The following is a 16,612-nucleotide window of genomic DNA, read 5'->3' on the forward strand; positions in this document are numbered from 1 at the left end:
TCAGGTCTAAAAAACTATTAATGAGTGGAGGTAAGTTAACATCAAAAACATAGGCCGTAGAAGGTGGAATTTGGATCCCCAAATACTGAATTGAAGCCGAATGCCAGTTATATGGACAGTGTGATTGAAGGGTGGACACTATGGGAGCTGGGATATTAATGGGGAGAGCATCTGTCTTTGTTGTATTAATTTTATAAAAGGAAGCTTCACTATAATGTCCCAAGATAGCATGCAAACAAGGAAGGGAGGATAGCGGGTCCGTGACAAACAGAAGGACGTCATCCGCAAAGAGGCACAACTTGTGAGTAGTAGTGCCAATAGTCACCCCTGGGGAGCCCCCAGACATCCTAATCTTCTCAGCAAGGGGTTCTATGCCCAACGTAAATATTAAGGGTGATAGAGGGCAACCCTGTCGGGTTCCATTCGTAATAGGATATGTATCGGAGAGGAAACCGTTACTAAATACCCGTGCAGAGGGGGAGCTATATAGAGATAAAACCGAAGAAAGAATATGGCCACTAAAATCAAACTTGTCTAGAACCGAGGACATATATTGCCAGTTCAGTCTATCAAACGCCTTCTCTGCATCTAAAGAGAGCAGGAGAAGGCCAGTGTTAGAGGGAACGGTATCAATCAAGTAAAAAACCCTACGGGTATTGTCAGACGCCTGTCTACCAGGCACAAACCCAACTTGGTCGTAGGCAATGAGAGATGGCAGAAAGACATTTAAACGGAAAGCGACAAGTTTGGCAAAAATTTTAATATCGCCATTCAATAGTGCAATGGGCCTATAATTTTGACAATGCGCTGGATTTTTACCTGGCTTCATGTGTAGACCTTTAATCATTAATGTTTCGGGGCCGTAATCCCCTTCGTCAGGATACAACAATAGTACAGTGCCAAAATCGAACTTCTACAAATCTTACCCAACCACATATATACTGAATGGAAAACAAAATATTAATTGCGGGGGGGGGGGGGGGGGGGAATCTAAACAGAAACACACACATATAAATTGCCCAGTGCTGTGACACTGTACTATGTTGAAACACCTAAACATAGAATTTGATAGCAGATAAGAGACACTTGACCCATCTAGCCTGTCCATGTACACACATTTATGCTGGGTACACACTAGAGCGAAGGGAATGAATGCCTTGAGCTCACATTGAGAGTACACAGTGAAACAAGTTTAATGAAGGATGGAACAATTATGTTCCATCCTTAATTAGCATATTGTCATGACTGTGGTTTTTGTGAACCCGGTGTTAGTAAAGCCTGTGCGGGCGACTGGAGGACTATGTGAATATTAAGCTGGTCTGTAGGAATCAGTGAGAAGAAGGAGCAATCCCTGACCAGGGATCGAACTCGGGTCTCGGCAGAGGAAGCCGTATCCTGACCACTGGATCACCAGGGACTTGGTGTTGATAGCAGGATGATGAATGTATAGGTGAGATTGAACTGGATATAGTGTCACAGGAGTAGGTGCTTATATACTCAAGGTTACTGGCGAGATAGTAAGACAGACTGGTTACTGGTGAGACTGAGAACCGGGCTGGTTACTTACCGGTGAGACTGGGACGCAACTGTAATCCGGGCTGGTACCAGATATAACTGGAAACGCAACTGAAAGTAGAACGATGACTGTGGCTGTGACTTTAGGACAAGGCTGAAGAACACTGTGGCTTTAAGATGAGACTGTAGAATACTGCTGCTGTGTCTTTAAGATGAGACTGTGGAATACTGCAACTTTAAGATGAGACTGCAGCTGTGGCTTTAAGATGAGACTATGGAATACTGCAACTATGACTTTAAGATGAAACTGTAGAATACTGCAGCTGTGTCTTTAAGTTGAGACTATGGAATACTGCAACTGTGACTTTAAGATGAAACTGTAGAAATACTGGATATCAATGGTAACACAACTATAATCCAGACTGGATAGCAAAGGAGCAGAGTTATACAGGAACCGAAGTACAAGTGTTACCTTTAGGTAGCTCAGCTTCTAAGCTCACACAGAGCTGTGTGTGACACGAGGAACTGGCAGAGTTTCCAACTCAAGTCTCCTGACATATACTTCCTGGTCCTTGGTAATTGGTGAGCAGTATCAGGTGATTCAGAGAGTCTCAGGCTGGCACAGGATTGGACAGCTCTGGCTCAGGTGAACAGTCACTGTCATGTGAGTACTCTAGACTAGGCTGTGATGTGGAGTGAGGCCTAGCAGGCCGAAAGAACACTGAAGCCTGAACTTCTGCAAACAAACAGAGGATGCTGGCCCTCATTCCGAGTTGTTCGCTCGCTAGCTGATTTTAGCAGCATTGCAAATGCTAGGCCGCCGCCCTCTGGGAGTGTATCTTAGCTTAGCAGAATAGCGAATGAAAGATTACCATAACTGCTACTAAATAATTACTTGCAGTTTCTGAGTAGCTCCAGACCTACTCCTAGACTGCGATCACCTCAGTCCATTTAGTTCCTGGTTTGACGTCACAAACACGCCTTGCGTTTGGCAAGCCACTTCCCCGTTTCTCCAGCCACTCCTGCGTTTTTGCCTGGCATGCCTGCGTTTTTTAGCACACTCCCTGAAAACGGCCAGTTTCCGCCCAGAAACACCCACTTCCTGTCAATCACACTACGATCACTCGAGCATTAAAAAAACGTTGCTCGAGCTTGTGTAAATCTACAAAGTTTTGTGTGAAAGTACTTAGCGCATGCGCGCTGCGTACCATGCGCATGCGCATTTTTACCGTTTTTTCACTTAAACGCTGCACTGCGAAAATCGGCAGCGAGCGAACAACTCGGAATGACCACCCCTGGCTTTTAGGCCTAAACTTCAGATTGCTGAATTCAGACTCACACAGAAGATTAATCACCACAGGTGGAGCTCGTTAACTCTTACCTTCCAGGCAGAGAACTCAGGACTCAGGAAACTCATGGTATTGGCAATCTGTTTATCCCAGTGAGAAGAAAGATGCAGGATCCAGGACAGAGATGGCTGAGGTAAGTCACCAAATATGAGAACTACAGTGAGGATCGTGACACATAAACAAGGTCACTAGCATCCTTCATTAGTGACCACGGGAGCATGCAATCACAATACACACTAAGCAATGTATGCGATGTGTCCTTACAAAATGGCAAATCGGCCTGACATTGCTCCAGTGTACCCAGCCTTACACATTAGGGTTCAGGAATCAATTAACTTACCAGTATATTTTTGGATTGTAGGAGGAAACCGGAGTACCCGCAGGAAACCCACGCAAGTACGGGCAGAATATACAAACTCCAAACAGTTAGGGTTGTAGTGGGGATCAAACCCATGACCTCACTGCTGTGAGGTAGTAAGGCTAACCATTACACCATCCGTACTGCCCAATCCATTCCACTGACCCAGGCATCAGCAAAACAGGGAATTGGCCCAATACACTCCCATTGCATGGGCCTCTTAACAGTACAAAACTGTAACAGAACATGGGATACCGGCTATATAACCATTACTGCACACAGAACTAACTCCAGGTTTTGAATCCAAGTTTCGGTGCTGCTGTGGGGAGTTGATGATGGACCCAGGGGCATAGGGCGGGTGGAACGAGTGGAGCTTGAGCTCCAGACACCGCTGGGGACAGATGGCGCTGGCTCTCTGTAACAGAGCTGGGAGCCAGGACTCGGGGTAGGAGGAGATGACTGGAAGAGAGGGAAGGGGTGGCCACCACACTGCCTGCATGTTCCATGTCACTGATTGTACAGTGCAGAGAGTCCAGTGCAGTACAGTGTGGTGTGTTGTAAGGGAAGAGGGGAGGCTTGGAGGCTTGTCAGAAGAACCTTCCTGGCTGTCAGGTATCTGCATTCAGTGACCTGGAACATGCAGGCAGTGTGGTGGCCACCCCTTCCCTTTCCTCAGTTCTTTCCTTCTACTCATGGAGGCCCAGCCTGTCAGTCACATAGAAGCTCCGCTGCTCTGCTGCTGCCCACTTGGTGAGAATTAATATGTGTCTATACTGTGTGTATATGTGTGTGTGTGTGTGTGTGTGTGTGTGTGTGTGTGTGTGTGTGTGTTTATGTGTATACATGTATGTGTGTTTTTATGTGTATATATGTTTGTTTACAGTATGTGTGAGTATATGTGTGTGTTTATGTTTGTCTGTGTTTATATGTGTGTGTTTATGTATGTCTGTGCGTATATGTATATATTTGTGTGTTTATGTGTGTGTGTGTGTGTATATATATATATATATATATATATATATATATATATATATATATATGTGTGTGTATATACAGATGGGTCCACGTTTATCTTGACCTTTAATAGAATTAACTGAGACTGGCCAGTCGGACTTAATCCCCTGCTGTAATGACTTAATCCCCTGCTGTATTGTTCTCTGTATTGTATTGCAGCTGAGTGTAATAGATGAAGAGTTTATGCTAATAAGTATTGTTGTGCCTAGACACAGAAAGCTAGTCAAGATAACCGTGGACCCATCTGTATCTGTGTATATGTGTGTTTATGTATGTCTGTATACAGATGGGTCCATGTTTATCTTGGCCTTAAATAGGATTAACTGAGCCAGGGCAGTTGGACTTAATCCCATGCTGTATTGTTCTCTGTATTGTATTGCAGCTGAGAACAACAGATGAAGGGTTTATGTAAATAAACCATGGTGTGCCTAGGTGCAGCAGAGAAGCCAAGATAACCGTGGATCTATCTGTATCTGTATGTATATTTGTGTGTGTGTGTGTATATAGGTGTATGTATATGTCTATATATATGTGTGTGTGTGTGTGTGTGTGTGTGTGTTTATGTATACCTGTGTGTATATTTGTGTTTATGTGTGTGTATATCTGTGTATATGTGTGTTTATGTATGTCTGTACATCTGTGTGTATATTTGTGTGTGTGTATATATATGTGCATGTATATGTCTATATATCTGTGTGTGTGTTTATGTATACCTGTGTGTATATATGTGTGTTTGTATGTGTGTATAACTGTGTATATGTGTGTATTTATGTATGTCTGTGTATATCTGTATGTATATTTGTGTTTATGTGTGTATATGTGTATATATCTGTGTATATGTGTGTCTATGTATGTCTGTATATCTGTGTATATTTGTGTGTTTATGTGTGTGTATATATCTGTGTGTATATGTGTACATATATGTGTATATGTGTGTGTTTATGTATGTCTGTGCCTACATGTGTGTGAATCTATGTATGTATGTATATATGTATTTATTGGTGGTGGTGGTGGGTGGGGGCGCCATGACATGAACCTGCTTCGGGTGTCATGTCTCCACGCTATGCCTCTGTAAGGACCATCATCATCCTCCTCCCTCATGTTCTTTTTCCCTCCCCCACTTATACCATCATTGATGGTAGAAATGAAGGAGGGAAAAGAATATGAGTGAGGAGGGTCTTCCTTCTATCTATCTATCTATCTATCTATCTATCTATCTATCTATCTATCTATCTATCTCTGTGCCTCTCTCTCTCTCTCTCTCTCTCTCTCTCTCTCTCCATTTAATAATCTTATAGCTATCTATTTCTATCTTAAACATCAATGCATTTCTCTGTCTCATATTTATCAAACAATAAACATTCTATATTACTGAGTACCTGTTACTGTATTTTTATCGGTCTTGCGCTCACAAACTGACGAGCTAACGTGACGCAGAACCATACTGTGGAGAGCCAGGAGTTATTACATTTTCTTCTACACCCGAATCTTCCTCCCGGTGACCTGATGAAGGAAACATTTTAGACTGCAAATGTCACTGTCTGATTTGACTTTATACTGAATGCACACAGGGTTTGTGAGCTGAACTTTGCTTTGAAGCAGAAGATGGGGTTATGCAAGATTTATTTCTGTCCTTAACATCTGAGTCCTCGTGTCAAGCGTGTATTCTGCTTCCCGGCAACATATAGTCCAGAGAGGATGCATAATTTACTGACCAGTGGTGCCGGAGATATTAAAGGTGGGAAACATAAACACAATGATGCTTATGGTTATGTTATTGCAAAGTTATACTCAAGTCTCCATAATCTTTTTAAATGGTAATGTGTGCATACTGTATCCTGGACCCCCTTTATAAGGGGGCTCCCTGGCCTCAGCACACTGACATCATTAGCTTTCCCTCTTATACAGCAGCAGGACAGTATACAGTCCAGGCAGAGACACAAGAGTATCAGGTTGCCTGAACTACCGATGGAGCTTTCCAACCAGAGTAGAGATTGGAGCATGGAGAGAGCTGTGATACCTGTATCCCAACTTGAACTCCTCCCTGAGTGTCTAGGTGCTATGTAGTCTATTATTTAATGAGGGTCTAGAGAGAGATACACACAGAGTCCTCCTGAGTCCTGTCCCAGTGTGTAAGTAGTACAGAGGATGCTGCTGTTCCTGCATGTGATAAGATAAATGATAGATTTTAGGTTTCTGTGTGTATTTTAAAGTTAATTTGTCTTTGTTCCACTACAAGAAAAAAATTATAAAATAGTTGTCTCTCAATTAAGCAGTGCTAATAACAGTACAAAGGCATTATTAAATGATTAGTTTACATCTAATATACACTATTGGTTTAAATTGAATATACACAATCCTCACCTCCCAAAATGACCCTTTCCATACCTCCCAACATGACCCATTGCAGGAGGGACAAAATGCTCTCTGCCTGGACTTCCTTCCTTCCTTCATTAAGTCTAAAACTCTGAGGAAGAAAGATTTAACAATGGCTAATACAACCTGGGAAACGTTTGGTGATTTTCCCTTTTATTCCTCTGTGCCTTCCCTCCTGTAATGATGCACTTACTGTGCTTTGAACCTAGACTGGTGGAAATATTAGATAAAGCCTCATTTCATCCCTTTCCTGCGGAATACATACATAAACAATCGGATCTCTGTGAAATGGGAAACAATTTGAATTTGAATCAGTTCTACATTAGAATTCACAAATCCCAACTACTTGAAACTTCTGCACGAGACATAATTGGTTCCGACAAACTCCAAAGACAATGTTAAATGCAGTTTGTCGGCTGTGTTACAATATTCTCATACCGCGCGCTTTAATTTTGTGATTTTATGAATCAGAAATGATTGATGTTATCTCGCGGAAAGGAATAACTTTACTTTTCACGTGCCGCAGAAATCGCTTACAAAGTAACTGCAGAGACAAAGAGAAAGAAAGAGAAATGAAGTCAGCAGACAAATCCTCCAGGCATCTGAGAAAGAGGATTTATAAATAATCTTCTGCCTTTGTGTTCTCCGGGTTCTGACACCTTTTTGGTTGCTACTTTGCCCGTTCAACATATGACTGATCTCTGCCAGAATGAGAAGCGATATCCAACAGTGAGTGCAGAGGACGAGCCGCAGGCTCCTGACCCAGAAGGATGGCTCAGATGTTTAGTTCCCACCACCCTCCATCGTCAGTATGTATGTATGTATGTGCTGGTAGTGCGTTACTCTTAACTCATACCTTAGCATCCGTAGGTTGACCCCCGCCTTTAACTCAGTCTCTCCCACCCCTCAGCCATGTGGATCAAAGGTAGAAAACAGGGGTCCCTGCATATACAGCTTAGATAACCGCAAAAGTGATGCAATGAACTTGCAGGAGGCGTCAGCAGCGATACAAAGGTAACATGAACGAGAATTGGGCACTTTGATTGGATAGAATAAACGACTTAGATTTCCAGTACAGTATTAACTATACTTATATAACATCTCTTCTCTCTCTCCTCTCCAGCCAGCCCTCAATGCAGCCCTTAGCGATGACTTTTACACATTGCAGGGAAGGGCTCCTATTGGATCCCCTGTCCCTGCATATGTATTTTTTTTTAATACAGCCTCCTAATCCTTAATTTTTTATTTGTTAATTAGCAAGTTTACAATTTGTTAATTAATAAATATGCCCCTTACTCTTTAGGGGGCAGTACATGTATAAATACAGAATACTAAATAACTTATTTATTTGAAATTGTAAACAAAAGATTTATGTACAGATGTACAAAAGAATGGAGTTTATTGAGTTATATTGTTTAGGTATAATTTCACTTCTTATATCTATTTACAGGTTGAGTCTCCCTTATCCAAAATGCTTGGGACCAGAGGTATTTTGGATATGGGATTTTTCCGTATTTTGGAATAATTGCATACCATAATGAGATATCATGGTGATGGGACCTAAATCTAAGCACAGAATGCATTTATGTTACATATACACCTTATACACACAGCCTGAAGGTAATTGTAGCCAATATTTTTTATAACTTTGTGCATTAAACAAAGTGTGTCTACATTCACACAATTCATTTATGTTTCATATACACCTTATACACACAGCCTGGAGGTCATTTAATACAATATTTTTAATAACTTTGTGTATTAAACAAAGTTTGTGTACATTGAGCCATCAAAAAACAAAGGTTTCACTATCTCACTCTCACTCAAAAAAGTCCGTATTTCGGAATATTCCGTATTTCGGAATATTTGGATATGGGATACTCAACCTGTATTGTACTTGGCATAAAACAATGTGGAGGACGTGTTGCTCCAGTCCCAATTTCACGTGTTGGCGCAGCAAAGTAAAATAAATATAACTGAAAAGCAGTCAGCATAACCTGATACCCTGCATTAGGTTCTCCTAGCCGATATCGGGATAGTGACCATGCTACTTCCTTGTTGAGGCTGGTGTCTCTATTGGGGAGCAAGAGAAATATCCTGGTACACCTCCGAGGCTCCCAACTCTGCGCCAAAGACCGTGGACACTTTGTGGTGGAGCTATGACCCTGCTACAGAAGCATTATAGCCACCATTGTGGTCTCAAACCAAAAACAACAAAAACTAAATTTTTAAATAAACTTTTGAATAAATGTTGAAAGACTCCTCAGCAGGGTCACATTAACAATGGGGTGGCTGGAGCTCCAGATCCAGGCCTTCACATAAAAAATAGGCCCATCATCATGACCGCACAATGGTGAGCAGCCACCAGCTGGCCACACGGTTGGCCATAAATAATAAAAATTGGAATTGTATTTCTATTTTCCTTGCAAAATTATGCAATTGTTCTACTGTTACATATTTAGTGAGACATTTGAGCTGATAGTATAGGGGGTGGTGTACACGCCCACATGGCACTAGCCACCCCCACACAGCACTGACCACACCCACACAGCAGTGGTGACACCCACACAGAACTGGCTCCACCTTTCCCACTTCTCACAATAGGCTCATGATCTTTTTCAGTCCCAAACTCAAGTGGTCCCTAATCCAGACCTACTTCCCAGAGTTGACCCTCATTGACCAAAACATATTGACTGCTCCCTCTGTTCTTGTTAGGTTAAACTCTGCATTGTAAAATACATGGAAAGTACCTACAGTAGTTGGGATTTTTCATGTGCAGTGTTTGGAATGTTGCATGTTGCAGTTTAAAGGACCAGTGAACCCAACCAGTGACATTCCAACTGTGAATCTTAAAAATAAAACACTCTGTTCAGTGTGACCCTTACATTCCTCTGCATTAGTACCACCCAACCCATTACAGACACTGAATGCCAATCAACATATTTAGGGCAGAGAATGAGTCCCACTCTTGTATCAACCAATCAACATTGTTTGTTTCCGCAATGCAGATCAAGTTATTTTTTTTGCTTATTTACAGCATCCCCTCTCTTTTAGTACAGTATAAACTAGAGCTGGGCGTCTCGGGTCTCCAGAAATCCGAAAACACATGAATTTTGTGGATCCAAACCGAATGAAAACCCGGGCCACTTCTCACAAGGAGATCTAATCTGAGCCAAGTTCTGGTTCTGATCTGCTCGTGGTTCGAAATTCAGATTTGAAATCCAAATTTCGGGTTTTGGATTGCTAAAACGTAATGGTTTTAGCTTTTTTTTTATTGATTTTCAAACAGATCAAAAACCGAATCCTAACCAAAACACTTGAGGGTGGTTTTGACCAAACCACAACACGATGATGAATTAGAACCAAAACCAAAACACGGCGGTCAGAGCACATCTCTAGTATAAACATTACAGTAAAATATAGTAATACAGGTTGAGTATCCCTTATCCAAAATGCTTGGGACCAGCAGTATTTTGGATATCGGATTTTTCCGTATTTTGGAATAATTGCATACCATAATGAGATATCATGGCAATGGGACCCAAGTCTAACCACAGAATGCATTTATGTTCCAGTTACACCTTATACACACAGCCTGAAGGTCATTTTAGCAAATATTTTGAATAACTGTGCATTAAACAAAGTGTGTGTACATTCACACAATTCATTTATGTTTCATATACATCTTATACACACAGCCTAAAGGTTATTTTAGCCAATATCTTTAATAACTTTGTGCATTAAACAAAGTTTGTGTACATTGAGTCATTAGAAAACAAAGGTTTCACTATCTCAGCCTCACTCAAAAAATTCCGTATTTCGGAATATTCCGTATTTCGGAATATTCCGTATTTCGGAATATTTGGGTATGGGATACTCAACCTGTAATTAGCTTTACTTGCTTTTTAATTGAGGGTTTCACCCAGAAGCACATTTCTGTTCCTGTATCCCCTGTCACCAGGGCCTAAGTAAGACCTTTAGAGGCCCTAAGCACTTAAAAGATTTTGGTGCCCCCATATATATCTAATTCCAAATATAAACAAAAATAAACAGTAAAATAAAATTTTATTTTTTGGAGATGAAACAAAACAGTAAGCTGGAAACAGTTGTATATACAGTCTATCCACTTTATTTATATTTGAAGAGTTTTCTCCTAATTTATCTAATTGCAAAATCAGATCCTCAAAACTAATCTTACAACTGTGTATCATTAATCTATTATTACTATTTTATCATTATTTTTATTATTGTATATACTGTATATGTATGTAATTTTTTTCATTTATTATGGAAGCCCTTTTTGTGGAACCTGGTTCAGCTGCACCATTTGCAGTTTGCACCACCAGGTCCATGATGAAACCAGCAATGGTGTGTGTGTCCTGTCATTATTTTAATATTTCTTCATGTGTAGGAGGCTTGCTGGGACCTTTGGTCCTCCTGCATATTTTTCAGAATAGGTAGAGTTCAGAACAGCGGTCTGTCTCAACAGGGGGACACCAGCATCCCATAATGCCACCAGAATTGCGCCTTTAGGAAGCCACTACTCTGGTGGCTATCTCAGGAGGGAGGTGTGATGATGAGGGTCCTGCACACACCTAAAATATGATCTACATGATAATTAATGTATAAAAACTTCCTGGGTATATGTCATCTGGATTGATTATTGGATCTGTTCAGACAGAATTTTGTTTACAACACAGCAGGAGAGTCAAGCATACACACCAAAGAAGACACAATATCCACAAGTTGTGTTGAACCTCTTTGAAGTAGGGGAGGATAAATTGCTTAAGAAAAGCATTTGATCTGTCCTTCCTGATCAAGCCCTTAAAGCCTACACAGTACTTTATATTGGTAGACTCTAGACCCTTAAGCTTCAAGTAATTAAATGCCCCATGTGGTCTGCTTGGGAAACCCATCAGAGACCTCAGGATAAACCATTCATTTTGGTTTTGGAAGTAAGTGATGGATTCTTTGAATCTGGCAACCAGAAGGATAAATCCCAAGGTTGGGGGCTTGGAGTAACTGCCAGCTGGATAAGTACCAGGGACACTCAATACAAATTGTTCATTTTCATGAGGAGATTAATCCAACAAAATGCACCTAGCTTCAGGAAGAGACCTCACTTTCACAACTGTTCAAACCTGTCCAGGTGATCTGAACTTTGTTTTTTCCCCCATTTATTTTTTTCTTGAAAATGTCGAAACTTGTGTAAGATTAAAACCTAATTTTTATTTGTGATACTCTGTGGTTCCTAAAGTTCACGACCTTCTAAGACTATAAGCTACTTATTCAAAGGTATATTTTTCTGGTAAAGTGGAACAGAAGAGCCGTAGTGGGTGCGGCATCACCCAGTCCATCTCTTATTGGTGGTAGAATTGGTGGTTTAGTAATAAGGTAACCGGCAAACATCACCCGTCGGTCACAACCATCCATTTTAGCTAGCAATCTGAGTGCTGACAGATTACCTGAATGCTATAAACTCAGCACCCACCGCTTCAACCAAGTCACTGAGTGTCCTGGAGAGGGTGGAATCCTTTATTGGGAGGTCCCCACTTCCCTGGTAATTGCTGACCTGGGCTGACTAGGAGGAGGAATTAATGCTTTGGCCAGGGTGACCCCAATAAGCATATCCCCTAGCTGTGGCATTACCCCTTCTAATAAGAGCCCGGTTTTGGTTGTTTGAATAGTTGCGATCCCTCCCCCCTTTGCCAGCCATCTGACAGACGGGATCTCCCAACCGCAGGTCACCCAATACCAACCCTTCCAGAGCCAGGACTGACTCAGGAGCTCAGTGCTGGTACATTTAAATATGGTGGACTCCCATGTTGTCCTTCCTCCTTATGTCTTGAACCAGGACCGGCTCACAGAGCCAGTGCTGGTTATGCTTTTGAGAAAACCTCATGCAAATGTAGAATTTTTAAAAAAAATTAACTTATTATTACACTTATAACACATAAGCAACAAACACGTTACTTTATCCCAGCTAAATTCACACCTCACAACATGCCACAATTCAACGCAATGCACTGTCGAAAGACTAATCGCCAACCAACACGATTGACAGTAAATGTGCAATTTGTAGCGCAAAATGTTCCAGCGATATGGAGTGATCACAGATCCCACCCAAAAATGATTGTTAGTAAATTTTTCCAAAGCACTGCCTGTACTCTCCTACCCAGGGCCAGATGAACAATGGGGCGGATGGAGCTACAGCTCTAGGCCTCCACATAAAAATAGGCCCATCATCTTGGCAGCGTGATGATCACTAGCCACCAGCTGGCCACATGTTCGACCATAAATCGTAACTATTAAGATTGCATTTCTATTTTTCTCACTAAATTATGCATTTGTTTTTATATTTTTACATATTTAGGGAGACATTGGAGTTGATAGTGTAGGGGTGTACACGCCCACATGGCTCTGGCCACACCTTCCCCATTTCTCACAATAGGCTTTTGAATATTTACAGCCCCAGGCCCATGTGGCCCTTAATCCGGCCCTGCGTCCACCCCCTTCACCCCTTTAACTCACAGTAACAGTAAGATCATATTATGAATCAAAACTTCTGATTACATGTAAAGAAGATTTATTATTCAATGATAATAAGGAATGTACCCAGTGTCGGAATGGGCATGATGGGCCCACCGGGGGAATGCAGATATAGGGGCCCATGTTTATGGGTGTAGCCAGCCGACAAAGGGGGTGTGGCCAGCCTCCACAGAGGCTTGAAATACACAATAGTTTAGTGCAGTGTAATACAACATATCTACCATATATAATACAAGTGCATAGTCTGGAACCTGATCCCTAGAGGAAGGAGTGGGCCCTCAGGCAGTGGGGCCTACCGGTGGTTTCCCTGGTACCCCTGTGGGCCAGTCCGACCCTAAATGTACCCTCCCTCCCTTCTTGCTGCAGTGCCGGCTATTCCTCAGTGACCGGGTGCCGGGCACTGCATTGTGATGTTATCGTGCATAACCTGCTCCCAACTTCCCTCATTTGGGGTGTAAGCCCCTTGGATGGTTTCACCCAATGCAGTGTGCACCCCCCCCCCCCCCTAGTGACGGCGTTGCAGATTATCTCGCCTCTCAAGAGATTATAGCAGTCATGTGGCATTGTCTTTGCTTTACACCTATAATTAATAGTATTTTTGAAGTATGTATGTGCTGCGCTTTAAACGTGAATGGAAAAACACTAGTGGGACAATACCTTGAATCCTCTTAGATAATAAAAAAATATTTAACAGATTTCATTCGTACTGTACATTACTTTCCCTTTGTACGGAATAAACGTCTCTCCGTCAAAGATGAGAGGTAAATCTGTTGTTTAGTTCTGAAATCCAGTCTTAATATGTTTGTTTTGCAAGCTTTTCATCAGTGCAATTAGGGGATCACTAATGTATTGCGTTGCATATTTGTCTGAATAAAAAACAGCACAGATGGAATTTATACCTTCTCAGAGAATGCACTTCATATCTGGAGTATTTACACAAAGTGGATAATGCAAATTTCTATACGGGTCTCGTAAATCTTTCCCGGCAAACATCTGCGCACTTAAATCCATCTTCAATCTAGATGTTTAGAGTTGCGAGGGCAATTTACAAATAACGCATTGTCTCAAAGAGAAAAGACTGCGCAGCATTCCTCTGTTTTGGTTGATTACTATTGTAAATGATACTCAACTCTCCGGCAGCGAATGTAATGTCAACGCGCAGCTGCGATTTCTCAGCCCTTCCATATACATTGTTCTGCAGTTTCCTTGTGTGTCCGTCAGGGACGATGCATCAGCCGAAACAAGTGCTGCTTTGAAGCAGCTGTGGAATTATTCATCTGCTGCTGGGGACAATCAATATCTGGATTCATATGAAAAGTATACAGCAAATGTTCTGCTTTTTTTTTATCTTTTATTTTTTTTTTGTTTATTTTTTGTCATTGCATGCCCTGGGAACACTATAATATGTATGTCATACAACATATTTACATTTGCTTTTTAGCTTTTTGAACAGGGCATAATGGTTAGCGGTACACACGTTGGGGGTCATTCCGAGTTGATCGCTAGCTGAAAATGTTCGCTGAGCAGCGATGATGCAAAAAAACGGCACTTCTGCACATGCCGATGTAGTTTCACACAAGGTCTAGCTAAGCTTTTCAGTCGCACTGCTGGCCGCAAAGTGATTGACAGGAAGTGGACATTTCTGGGTGTCAACTGACCGTTTTCAGGAAGTGTTTGAAAAAACGCAGGCGTGCCAGGAAAAACGCAGGCGTGTTCGTGACGTCAAAACAGGAACTGAACAGTCTGAAGTCATCTCAAGCGCTGAGTAGGTCTGAAGCTACTCTGAAACTGCACAAAAATATTTTGTAGCCGCTCTGCGATCCTTTCGTTGGCACTTCTGCTAAGATACGCTCCCAGTGGGCGGTGGCATAGCATTTGCACGGCTGCTAAAAACAGCTAGCGAGCGATCAACTCGGAGTGACCACCTTAGTACCTGATCACGGTTGGGTTGCAGATTCTTCAAAAAAAGCAGAATCTGCAATCAATTCTATCGCATGATGGGGGCTGCCCAGCAAAAAGCAAGGCCGCCCAGCACGCTGAATGTCCCGCCTAGCAGCTGCGACTGTAATTAGATTAGTCTCAGCAACTGCGGACAACTCCTTGCCTTGCAGCCTGGCTGAGAAGGCAGACGCACAGCCGCCATCTATTCCATCGGAGCAGCTGCTTGCGACGTCACACAGCCGCCCTGAGAATGGTGCCAATTGACCCGTTTGGAGTGTCCTGCCACCGCAACTCCACGCCGCCGCCCCGTGAATGCGCATTGGTGCCGGCAAAGGTAAACTGAAGTTGCATCGCGATTGCAATGCGACTGTAATAACCCCCTGAATGTTGTTTTCCAAAAAATATAAAATGATGGGGGTGCTGCGGTACAGTGTCCCTCCTCTCTAGGGGTAATGAATATATAATAAAGGTTGTTGCTGTTTACAAAATGTATAGTAACTGGCTCAGTAATAGTTATATGTCACGATCCGGGTATCTGGACGCCATTACTTACCCTTCAGATGCCTCCTAAGGCGGGCTCAGCGTTCCAGGACCGGATTCCGCTGTTCCTGAGTTTCCACATACAGAGTGGTCTTTTCATCAGCCGCGGCCTCCGCTGTGCCCGCGTGGTTAAATGTGCATCTATCAGCCTGGCGTCTCCTGTCTCCGGTGGCCGGCGCCGCCATTACTGTTTCCCAGACCACATGGATTACAAACCAAACTTCCCTCCAAGTGTCTGCATGGGCGCAGCCATCTTGGATTCTGTCATCTGATCATTTCCACCAATCTGCTGTCTGTGTTGTTGATTTGCATAATTGCCTAGCCAACCCCTTCCTTGCTGCAGGTATAAGTAAGCTGTACCTGAGCAAGGAAGACGTCAGTGCTTTGGTTGTCAAACCTAGTTCCTGTTTGTCTCTCTTCTATGATTGTCTTCCAGGTTCCAGCTCCTGTCTCAAGACTTCCACCATAGAGACCCGCACCAGCATTCCACCTGCGGTGTAGCCTGACTCTCCAATCCATTGTGGATTCATCTGTTTCCAGCTACAACACTACCTGCTTCCAGCCTCAGCTTCCAGCAGAGTACAGCTTCCCTTAAAGGGCCGGTGTCCTTTCTACACTTTACCACTCTCCACCGGAATTATTATTTCTCCGCTCTCAAGTTCTACATTTCAGTTCACATTTCATTGCTCCCAAAGTTCATTTATTATTTAACTGGTTCCAGCCAGTATCCACTCCGTGCTAACAACAGTCTGGTTCCAGCCAGTATCCACAGCAGCTGTTTTACCTTCAGCAACCCAGCTCTTCCTGGAACACCAGCTGGTATAATCCTGGGTTATCTCCATTGCTACAGCCGGGCCTGGTAAGGACTTTCCATCTAGAAGATCATAAGAACTATCTCACACTACCAGTGCCCTGTGGCTCCTGCCATGCTGTAGTACTCAGGAACTGTATTTATTCTTTGCTGACTTTT

The sequence above is a fragment of the Pseudophryne corroboree genome, chromosome 3 (assembly GCF_028390025.1).
Source record: "Pseudophryne corroboree isolate aPseCor3 chromosome 3, aPseCor3.hap2, whole genome shotgun sequence".
Lineage (NCBI taxonomy): Eukaryota > Metazoa > Chordata > Amphibia > Anura > Myobatrachidae > Pseudophryne > Pseudophryne corroboree.